This window comes from Balaenoptera borealis (genome assembly GCF_965194805.1).
Source record: "Balaenoptera borealis genome assembly, chromosome: 11".
Lineage (NCBI taxonomy): Eukaryota > Metazoa > Chordata > Mammalia > Artiodactyla > Balaenopteridae > Balaenoptera > Balaenoptera borealis.
The window spans coordinates 4683863-4696135 of record NC_138868.1 but is presented as its reverse complement, the minus strand read 5'-3'; positions in this window follow the sequence as shown (position 1 = coordinate 4696135).

Genomic DNA, 12273 nt, shown 5'->3' with positions numbered 1-12273 from the left:
TCAATCAATGTGATACACCATATTAACAAACTGAAGGAGAAAAACCATATGATCATCTCAATCGATGCTGAGAAAGCTTTCAACAAAATTCAACACCCATTTATGATAAAAACCCTGCAGAAAGTAGGCATAGAGGGAAATTTCCTCAACATAATAAAGGCCATATATGACAAACCCACAGCCAACATCGTCCTCAATGGTGAAAAACTGAAACCATTTCCACTAAGATCAGGAACAAGACAAGGTTGCCCACTCTCACCACTATTATTCAACATAGTTTTGGAAGTTTTAGCCACAGCAGTCAGAGAAGAAAAAGAAATAAAAGGAATCCAAATCGGAAAAGAAGAAGTAAAGCTGTCACTGTTTGCAGATGACATGATACTATACATACAGAATCCTAAAGATGCTACCAGAAAACTACTAGAGCTAATCAATGAATTTGGTAAAGTAGCAGGATACAAAATTAATGCACAGATATCTGTGGCATTCCTATACACTAATGATGAAAAATCTGAAAGTGAAAAGAAAACACTCCCATTTACCACTGCAACAAAAAGAGTAAAATATCTAGGAATAAACCTACCTTAGGAGACAAAAGACCTGTATGCAGAAAATTATAAGACACTGATGAAAGAAATTAAAGATGATACAAATAGATGGAGAGATATACCATATTCTTGGATTGGAAGAATCAACATTGTGAAAATGACTCTACTACCCAAAGCAATCTACAGATTCAGTGCAATCCCTATCAAACTACCACTGGCATTTTTCACAGAGCTAGAACAAAAAATTTCACAATTTGTATGGAAACGCAAAAGATCCCGAATAGCCAAAGCAATCTTGAGAAAGAAAAATGGAGCTGGAGGAACCAGGCTCCCTGACTTCAGACTATACTACAAAGCTACAGTAATCAAGACAGTATGGTACTGGCACAAAAACAGAAATATAGATCAATGGAACAGGATAGAAAGCCCAGAGATAAACCCACACACATATGGTCACCTTATCTTTGGTAAAGGAGGCAAGAATATACAGTGGAGAAAAGACAGCCTCTTCAATAAGTGGTGCTGGGAAAACTGGACAGGTACATGTAAAAGTATGAAATTAGAACACTTCCTAACACCATACACAAAAATAAACTCAAAATGGATGAAAGACCTAAATGTAAGACCAGACACTATCAAACTCTTAGAGGAAAACATAGGCAGAACACTCTATGACATACATCACAGCAAGATCCTTTTTGACCCACCTCCTAGAGAAATGGAAATAAAAACAAAAATAAACAAATGGGACGTAATGAAACTTAAAAGCTTTTGCACAGCAAAGGAAACCATAAACAAGACCAAAAGACAACCCTCAGAATGGGAGAGAATATTTGCAAATGAATCATCAGACAAAGGATTAATCTCCAAAATATATAAACAGCTCATGCAGCTCAATACTAAAAAAACAAACAACCCAATCCAAAAATGGGCAGAAGACCTAAATAGACATTTCTCCAAAGAAGATATACAGATTGCCAACAAACACATGAAAGAATGCTCAACATCATTAATCATTAGGGAAATGCAAATCAAAACTACAATGAGATATCATCTCACACCGGTCAAAATGGCCATCATGAAAATATCTACAAACAATAAATGCTGGAGAGGGTGTGGAGAGAAGGGAACCCTCTTGCACTGTTGGTGGGAATGTAAGTTGATACGGCCACTATGGAGAACAGTATGGAGGTTCCTTAAAAAACTAAAAATAGAACTACCATACGACCCAGCAATCCCACTACTGGGCATATACCCTGAGAAAACCATAATTCAAGAAGAGTCATGTACCACAATGTTCATTGCAGCTGTGTTTACAATAGCCAGGACATGGAAGCAACCTAAGTGTCCAACAACAGATGAATGGATAAAGAAGATGTGGCACATATATACAATGAAATATTACTCAGCCATAAAAAGAAACGAAATTGAGTTATTTGTAGTGAGGTGGATGGACCTAGAGTCTGTCATACAGAGTGAAGTAAGTCAGAAAGAGAAAGACAAATACCGTATGCTGACACATATATATGGAATCTAAGAAAAAAAAAAAGGTCATGAAGAACCTAGGGGCAAGACGGGAATAAAGATACAGACCTACTAGAGAATGGACTTGAGGATATGGGGAGGGTAAGCTGGGACAAAGTGAGAGAGTGGCATGGACATATATACACTACCAAACGTAAAATAGATAGTTAGTGGGAAGCAGCCGCGTAGCACAGGGAGATCAGCTCGGTGCTTTGTGACCACCTAGAGGGGTGGGATAGGGAGGGTGGGAGGGAGGGAGACGCAAGAGGGAAGAGATATGGGAACATATGTATATGTATAACTGATTCACTTTGTTATAAAGCAGAAACTAACCATTGTAAAGCAATTATACTCCAATAAAAATGTTAAAAAAAAAAAAGAGAGAACCTGGCTATTGAGTGCCAGGCAGAAATGGGATCCTTTTCAGAGAAATGCACAGCCCAGAGTCCAAAGCCTGAAAGCAGACAGAGACTGGAAACAGATGTAAAACCGCCTCCATGTAGAAAATTACAGGCACCAGTGATGCTGTTAGACACATATGACTAACCGCGGTTAATGCTTGCTGTTGTCAATTAGCCTTATTAGCACGAGCAGTTGGGGCCCAGGATGACATTACTTTAATTACCACGAGCAGCTGTTTATTTGTGGAGAGGGTGCATTTCCAAAAAGGTTACCCTGTCCGGAAATTAATCATAACCTCCGCATGGTTGGAAATTCAGGAAGACAGGAGGGAAAACAGGTAAGCAAGAAGATTTAAAAAAAAAAAAAAAAAAGTTGATGAAAGTTGCACAGTAATTTTTACTATTATCTTTCTACTATTTTATTTTCTCTGCTGAAGTGGACTAGGGCCATTGTATGCTTTTTTTCTGAAATCTGTGAGTGGGAGGCAAAATTACTCGCATTAGAGCTCACCCGAGACATTAAGGCCATTAGGGAGGCAACGCCAAAGAGCTCGCCAACCCCGAGCCTGGGAGAGGGGCACAGCCGAGAGCTGGGCGGGGAAACATCATCCCCTCCCCCTCCTGTCTCCGCCGGGCGGCCCATCCCCCATCTCCCACCGGGGCCTATTATGGGCCATTTCAGGACCCTGGACCTAAGCTCTGCTAATCCCGCATTTTCCGCGGGCACCTGGCCTCTTGGGAGAGGCCTGGGCCGCGCACGGGTTGGGGCTGGGGTGGGGCGGGGGCAGCTGCACCCGGCCCACCTTTAACCCCGTGTCCAGTCTTGGTTCGGTTTGGCTCCTGCTACACGCCAGGCCCTGGGGACCCCGTGGTCCCGCCTCACGGAGCTGACGCTCTGCAGGGGGCGGTGGTCCTGGAGCACAGAAAAGTCAAAATGAGAACATGGGGCGCTTGGTCATAAGCCTAGAATCACAGACTTAAAGGAAAGACTTGCGGCACAGCTTAGATACGATGAGGCGGAGTTTTGTAGGGACCCATCCGGAGCCAGGCGGACGCCCTGAAGCCCCGACTCCACCTTCGGGACCCGCCCCCCGCACCGCCCCGGAGCCTCGGGGACGCAGCGCCACACCCTGCGCTCCGTCGGGTCCCGTGCCGCCCGTGTGCTGTGTGTGGCCGCCGGTCGCTGGCGCTCTGGCTCTGCAGGATCCCTTGAACACACGAGCACCATTTTTTCCATCACGGTGTTGCTGGACGTTTGTGTTGCAGAAACACAAGGCCGCATACTTGCTTCCAGACAATACCCTGAGCTGGGTACTGGGGGCTCTGCCACGAGAGGGTCCCTGAGGGCCCCCCCCATCACCTGGCCTCCCTCCCGCTCCCCCAGGAGGGCTGACCCCAGGCTGGGCCAACGGGGCGCAGACCAGCCCTGTCCTCCTCGCTGGCATTTAGGCTGCCAGGTGACCTTTGCAGGCCCAGACAAGTGTCAACGTGCTAGACAGGACTTGTGTGGTCTCCTGCAGCCGTCCCTGCCGGGGACACCTTGGTCTCCATCGTGGAACACATTGTGGGGGAGTTTACTCTGAAAACAAAGCATCGCCATGGCGACCGGGAGGGATTTCTGGTGGCCCTTGGAATGATTCTGCAGGTGAGGGCTCTGCACTCGGGGGGATGCTCACCCCGGACCGGATTCAGCTGGTAGGCGGTGTCCTACCAGCCGGGATGCCCAGGCCATCGAGAGGCCTCTGCCTGACCCGCCTGTGCCCTCCGACCTGGCCCAAGGTGCACCTCCCCAAGGCAGTGCCAGGGGCAGGCGAGCTGACCCCTCTCTGGGGAGAAGGTCGCCAGGCCCGGCCCTGAGGGCAGCGGGTCCGTCTCCATCCCCGGAGAGGATGGTGGGAGAGGCCCCGCTGTCCCTGCTGAGGTGGGGAGACGCGGCCCCGCGCTCCTGTGTCCAGGTCCTCAGCCCGGGAGGGGGGCGGGGGCCGCAGGCACCATCCTCACCTCTCACCCCGTGGGGTCCTGCCGTGTCTCGTCCTATCCTATGGGTGTCGGGGACACAGGTGAGGCCGGGGCCACACGAGCAGGAGCTCTTAGGTCCAGGTCACAGCTCGCCCTCCTCGCAGGCCCCCGAGTGGCTCTGCTCCTGTGCGGACGCTTGTGGCCGCGCTGGGGGGAGGCTGCTGCTGGGCCCTTGGGGGATAGAGGCCGGGGAGGCCGCTAGAGTTACTGCCCCGGGGTCAGCGGTGCCGGGCTGGGAACCTGGGCCTGAAGATCCATTGGGGGCCTAAGGCAGAGAGCAGGGCACGCGGAAGGAGGCGGGAGATGCGGCAGGGCCTGGCGGGCCTGGCGAAAGGGGAGGCGGCAACTTCCCGCTGGGCTGGCCCCCTTCGTTGGGCCGAGGCCCCAGAGAAGCCCGACAGGCTGGAAGGCCCGGGCGGGAGGCTCAGGTGGGCTGCAGCCGAGCAGGGGCACCAGGGGCACCTGGGGTCGGGGAAGGACCTTGGGGAGAGCAAAGCCCAGGTGTGTGAGGGTCCCCAGAGCTGTGATGAGGGGACACAGGGCGGGGAGCAAGATCCAGGCCGAGGGAGGCCAGGGGCAGAGGTGGGCCCGGCCCTCCTGGAGGGAGGCCGTGAACCGGCCTGGCTGGGAGCCCGAGGCCGGGTGTCTCGGGGCCTCTGGGTGGGACCTGCAGCCGCCGTGTCTGGGTGCAGCTGCCCAGTCCTGGGGGGCGACTCACACTTCAGAGCGGGTGCAGGACACGGCCCTGACCACGGTCCCCCCGAGCCCAGCATCCTGCCGGTCCGCCTCCCTGGCAAAGTGGCCGGGCCTCCAGCGGGAGCCTTCCGTGCGGGCTCTGCAGCTTCCCCAGGAAGGACTCCTGATCATCCGGCATTTGGGCTGTTTCCCGGTTTGGCTGCTACACACGATGCCTCGGAGGACATTCTGGAATGTATCTCCCGGGAAGACAGGGCTGAGGTCCCGCTTGGGTGACCCAACAGAGGAGCTGTGAGGCATGGCCTAGGTGGGCGTCCAGGTTGACCAGAGGATTCCATCCCAAGGAAGCAGAACCATCTGTGTTCTACCCGACAACGAACGAGGTCACACCGACCTGCCCTTGTGTCTTCTGCGGACTGAGCGGGCGTCAGGGGGAGTCTGGTTCGGTCTTGGTCCATTGGCTGTCCGGGAGCATCTCTCTGCAGTGCATCGCCAGCCGTGCTTCCTGCTCTGTGAAGAGCCTGCCCGTGTCTTTCGTCCATTGTGTTGGGGTGAATTTTTCTCACTAATCTGTTAGGGAGCCTTGACATATTCTCAGTGCTGATCCTTTCACAGTTATGTGTATCGCAAACATCCCCCAACTACTAGTTTGTCTTTTCATTTTCTTCAAGATGCCTTTTGTCTTTTTTTTTTTTTTGCCATAGCCGCGCAGCCTGCGGGATCTTAGTTCCCCCACCAGGGATTGAACCCGTGCCCCCTGTAGTGGAAACGTGGAGTCTTAAGCACTGGACCGCCAGGAAAGTCCCCAAGATGCCTTTTGTTGAAACGTGAACGACTTTATGGTTGTGTGTTAGCAGTGTGTGCTCATGTCTTGTTAACGGTGAGGTTCCCACTGGGTCACTCTGGGGCCCAGGCCTCCGGATCCGGGTTCATCCTCCCTCCGAGCCCTGAAGACGCTGCTGTCACCTCCTTTCTTCTCGTGTTGCTGACGGGAAGTGGATGTCAGTCTGAGTCTTGATTCCTGGCTGTGAATGTCTTCTCTTCTCTCTGGAAGCATTTAGAATCTTTTCCTTGCCCTTAGAGCTCTAAAATTCTGCTCTGTGTCCAAGTCTAGGTTTGTAAGGTATATTCCCTCTGGCCCGCTGGTCTTTTCAATTCCAGAACCTCTGTGTTTCTTCTGTTCTGTGAAATTCTGCTATTACGAAGTAATTCAGGGAATGTAAAATGGTGCGGCCTCTTTGGAAAAGTCTGGCAGCTCCTCAAAAGGTTAAATGTGGAATTACCATGTGACCCAGGAATTCCATCCCCAGGGGTAGACCCAGGGGAAATGAACACAGAGGGCCACACAAAAACGTGTATAGGAGTGTACACAGAAGCCTTATTCATCATAGACAAAACGTAGAAACAGCCCAAATGTCCAAACAAATGGATAAACAAACTGTGATCAAACCATACATTGGAGTATTTATTATTTGGCCACAAAAGGAATAAAGTAAGATTCCTTACTTCATTCATAAAGAAGATATATGAATGGCCAATAAGCACATGAAAAGATGCTCAACAACACTAATCACTAGGGAAATGCAAACCGAAAAGGGGAGACCATTTCATACCCACTAGGATGGCTACCAGAAAAAAAAAAAAAGAAAGAAAAAGGAAATAACAAGTGTTGGTGAGAATGTGGAGAAACTGGAACCTTGTGTCTGTCGGCGGGCAGCTGGGGATGTAAAATGGTGTAGCTGCTGTGGAAACAGCCCGGCGGTTCCTCAAAAAAAATAAACGCACACTCACCATATGATCTAAGGATTCCACTTCTGGGTCTATGCTCAGAAGAACTGAAAGCAGGGTCTTGAAGAGATATTTGCACACCTATGTTCATGGTAGAGTTATTCTCACAGCACCCAAGAGGTACAAACCTCCCACTTCTCCCTTCCTCCCCAGCCCTGCCACCCAGGCTCCCATAGGCTCTGAGCTTCTCTCTGTGATTCTGCTCACCTGGGCGCCTCACGTATGCCATTCCCTCTGCCTGGAACACCCTTCCCATTGTCCACCCTCCTCCCGCTCTCCTGACCCTTTGCCTCCCGACTCTTGCTCACCCCTGGGATCCTGGCACAGAGGCCTAGGAAAGCTCCCCTGATATGTACCCCCTACCCCCGCCTGCCCCAGGCCTGGGTTAAAAACCTCTGCTGGCTGTACCATCAAAGCACTTGTCACCCGACTGAAGTATATTTAACGCCTCCATCCCCAGCAAAGACCCCTCCCCTTGGTCTTCCACCCCCTTCTCCCAGTTGTTAATCTTTCCCATCAGCATGTAAGCTCGTTCTAATATCCCCATCCTAATATCTCAGAGGCTTTGCTTTGTGGATCAGTCCTGACACTTTTGGCTACAAGTAATAGAATGTTAGACCACCAATGACTTAAAGCAGAGACATGAATTACTCCTCTTCCCAGGAAGGGGGGCCGGACATCATCTCGGGGCTAGCTCCGTGGTACCTCAGTGACCCAGGCTCATTCTCTCTTTCATCCTCAGAACGTTGACTTCCCGTCCTTGTGCCTGTGACCTCATGGCCTTAAGGCAGCTGCATAGCTCTAGCCATCACACCAGGATCCCAAATGGAAGAAAATTTCTCCTCACTTAGCTTTGTGAGCCACAAGGGTGTCAGTCACATGGGGAATCCATCACCCCTGCTCAGGACATGACATTGAGTTGGCTCCCAGGAGAAATTTGTGAAATAAATGAAAGAGGAAGTGTAGCAATAGCCAAAGCATCAAAAGGCCTGTGGACGTTCCCGTGGTTGGTCCTGCACGGTTTCGTGCAGGTCACCCTTGGCACATCCCTGGTGCTTGGCCTCCCAGATCCGGCAGGGAGCAGGTGGCATCTGAGGGCAGAGAGAGTGCCAGGAGGAGGGGTCCCACCCGTGGGGTCATCAGGCCCCCAGAAGTTGGCTGTGGGGACTCGCCAGTCCCGGTCCTGTTTAGCCCGTCCGCCGCAGGGAGCGTTCAGCCTGTCCTCCCCGCAGCCTCCGCCCACCCCATCCCCAGCTTCCACAGCCCCTGCCTACTTCCTGACGCCCCTCGGATCAGAGCCCAAGGGGCATCTTTCGGGTGGGGCAACCTGGGGGTGGGGTGTGAAGGGGCCTCTTTAAGAGTAAGAAGATAGCAGAGCTGAGAATCTAACAGAGCTAAGACAAGCACAGTGATGGAGTGAACACCACTCGGAATGAGAAATGAAACCACAACAAATTACAAAGTTTTGGAAGTCGATTAATACTGGCATCCTCAGCAAGTGTAGGAAAGTCACGATGTGCAGTGACTGCCCGACTCACCCTGCGAGTCATCACCCCCGCGTTCTCGAATGCGTGCTCATTCTTCCCTCCCGCGTCAGGATTGCGTGTCATTGTTTTCTGTGGAGAGAAGAGGGCGGTGACACAGCTTTTCCTCCCGCTGCTGATGTGAATGCATTTCTCATCGTCGATGGTGGAGAGGAATATTGTGAAGCCTCAGAACTCATCACAGGGAAGCCGCGCACTTTTCGGATCGATGGAGCTTGTTGTCACAGATGGGCTTTCATGGATGTGACTCAGGTTGGCAGCGGGAGCTGCGGGCAAAGCAGAGCCCATCGGGAAAGCAGAGCCTGGTGGTGGGTCTGTACCCACAGGCCCTGCAGGCTCAGCGCAGCTGGACCGGAGGGAACTGGGTCTCACTGGGCCCTGACACCAACTAACCCGCCTCCCCAAGGCTCACGTCGGCTGCCCGGAGGGACAGTGACGTCCCACAGGCTGGTTTCGGCCCTACACCCCACGCCCTGCGCCCCTGCGCCCCTCACTCGCTGGGCTGGGGAACACCATCGCCCCTCGGTCACGCCTTCGCCCTGCCTCCGTCACAGGCCAGGGAGGGGCACCCGGGAGGCAACTGTGTCCCCAGAGGCCACTCCTGCGTGGGTGTGGCCGTCAGCACACTAACCGCCCAGAGACGGCCCGTGAACCCCATGGACCTGCCCCAGTGAGGGGGGGATTGAATCCTGTCCCCCAGAAAGATAGATTCAATTCACATACACCGTGGAACTGAATTCAGCCGACGACCTGCGTGAACCTGGGGGACCAGCCTTTACAGCTGACCAGGGAGGCCGATGGGGCCAGCACACTATGGCCCACAGGCCAGACCTGGCCCTCTGCCCGATTTTGTGAAATTTTATTGGCATGAGGCCTCAGTGGCTCGTCCACGAGTGGCCTCAGTGGCTGTCACACTGCAGCGCCAGGCTGAGCCGCGTGACACCAGGCAGCCCACAAAGCCCCAGTCACTGTCCGGCCCTTTACGGACATGCCTCCTGGTCCTCGATTGAGATGTAGTCCCTGCTTCTAGGGTCACTGCCCCTTTAGCCCTTACGGGGAGGAGACCGTCCTGGACCAGATGCAGCCGAGGCCCGGTCAGGGGCTGCCGCCCCCTCCGCCCTGAGCTGGCCCCAGGCGGCCCGAGACGCCTCAGTGCCCTGAGCCCCTCTAGCGTCTAAAACCACATCAGGGGTCCAGTGATGAACTTGTCTCCCACTGACGACTGCTGTGAGCTGGCCCTCACTGGGAAGGGTCAGTGCTCCAGAATGTTCTCAGCTCAACTTCTTAATTCTGGCCAATATCCTTGAAATGTGTTTTTAATAGCTTCGAATGAAACTCAAATCTCGTTAGGTGATGCCAAAGCAAATGCAAATATAAATCTCCATTTGCCTTTCACGTTTTCAAATATTAAAGTTATCAAGGGAGAGGCAAGTAAAGGAATAAAAATGCAAACGAGATGGGAGAGGCTCGTCCGCAGGCAGTGGGCGGCCAGGTCCCCTCTTAGCGTCGGTCACCATCCGGCCGTCTGGGCCTCGGGCCGCCCGGCAGCCTGTTTCCCAGCACTGCCTCGAGTTTCTAGAAGCGAGGGGAGCTCGGCCTCGGAAGAGGCTCATGTCTCGGCTGTGGACGCGTTAAAAAGAAAGCAAAATACCAAAATATAACCCCAGAAACAGGCACTCTAAAGGGTTCGTCTTTATCCTGTGTTCAGGGGAAAAGCAACCATCGGCCCATGAGCTTCAATGGCCCAAATTACCGATAATTTCAGCATAAATTAGGCCGTCATGTGCTGCCGCCAGGGCCCTCTTTTGGCTGATGACAGTGAGCTCTATTATCCTCTCCAGACGAGAGAGGCTCAGGGAGGGCGGTGTGGCGTCCTTGGCGGGGAGGAGGAGTGGGGCCGGCTGTGACCCGGGGGAAGGGCGGCGGGCTCTGCGGGACACACACCCGTGGCAGGCCCCAGGCGTGGCTCCAGGAGGGACCAAGCTCACCAGGAGAGAGGCTGCTAGTCTACCCAGACAAGACTGACTGGTCCCATGGGGGTGGGGGACACTGCCCTCTGGGGCTCCCTGGGGTCGGGGTGAGCAACACACAGGTGAGGCACCCCCCAGAGCAGGAGGGTCTTCTGGAGATGGAGGCACAGTGCAGGGCCCGGGAGGGGCTGGGCTTGTAGCTGGGAGTGTGTATCCCCCCATCCCTCCACCCGCCCCCCCCCCCCCCCAGTGTGATGGTTTTTGGAGCCGGGCAATTTGGGAGGCGATTAGGGCAAGGCGGCCGCCTGCAAGCCAGGGGATGAGGCCTCAGAATGAAACCGCTCTGCGGGCACCTTGATGGTGGACTTCCGACCTCCGGGGCTGAGAGGCCTCCGACCGTCGGGCCAAACGCCCAGCGCTGGGTGGAGGTGCACGAGGAGGAGCAGAGGCAGGGTGGGTGCGGGCGGGCGAGGCGTGAGGGAGGCTGGCATGGCGGGGGCTGCGGGAGACCCCAAGGCCCAGCCAGGGGGCTCTGCTTCTGTGCTGTTCTGGGGGCCGTAGGAGCCAGGGAGTCCAGTTTTAGGAAAACAGTGCAGACCGTGGTCTCAGTGTGGTGTCCAGCGCAGGGGAGACTGTCCTTGTCGCCCGCCTCTCACCGGCCCCGTGAGGATCAGGCACACGCCGCAGACTCGACGGCCTTTGGGGCCGGTTCTTTGTCTGGGGCCCAGGCTGCCCCACCCCTAGATGCCGGTAGCCCCGCCCCCGTCCCCCGCCGAGTCATGACAACCACAAGCGCCTCCAGACTCTGCCACGTGCCCCGGGGACAGGACCCCTGATTGAGAACCTGCTGTAGAGGATGAAGTGGCCGAGCCGGGCCTGGGGGGGGGCGGCACAGGTGTAGTGCTGGGCGGGCTCACCTCTTAAATTGTCAGGGATAAAAACAGCCCGGGACTCACCTGCCCTCAGATATGCCTCCCAGCCTGGGGCTTGGGGTCATTTGAGTAGCCAGGAGCGTGGCCGTCTTAGCCATGAGTGTGACCTGGTCCTGTCGCTATGCCTTGGGCTGTCCTGCATGGGGACGAGGCACCTGCCAAGGGAGGGGGATGCCAAGGCAGTGGCCGGCATCCGCGGGGCCCCTCTTGGGTCCTGCCTGATGCAGAGTCTGACGTAAATGAGCTCCTCTTGTCCTGGACACCCCCGGGAGGTGCTAGAGATGCGTCGAGTGAATGGCATGAGCCACACCTGGGACCGCCAAGGACAGGGCGTCCATCCCAGCGCAGGAGCAGAGCCCTGAGGGCCCGACGGCCTGAGATCCTGCTGGCTTGCCCGTGCCCCTCCCCGCAGGGGGACCAGACCAGGCTCAGGGACCCCTGTTTCTGCAGCGGCCCCAGCCTGTGGGCAGCTGGGAGGGACGGCCGGGTGATTCCTGATCTGTTACCCGCCCCCCAACTCCAGGTGGTCCAGCTTGGAAAGCTGGGGGTCGAGGAGAGCACCTGGGGAGGAGCTGGGATCTGGGCTGGCGATGGGAGGTTTTCATCAGCCTCTCCCCTCGCCAGCTGGGGTGACCCTCACCAAGCCCGGCCGCAGGGGGAGGGGAAACGCCCCAGAGGAGGCCGGCCTGGAGTTGGGGGCGAGGGGGTCCCGCTCCTGCCCAGAAACCCAGCCCTTCCAGATGCACCCTGTTTTCAGCCGGTTTCCTTCTTGCTCGAAATCCCCTGGCGGCCTGCGGGCTTTGATGTGTGGAAGGCAACTTGCTCCTTGAAGGGATGGGCTTAACCAACCA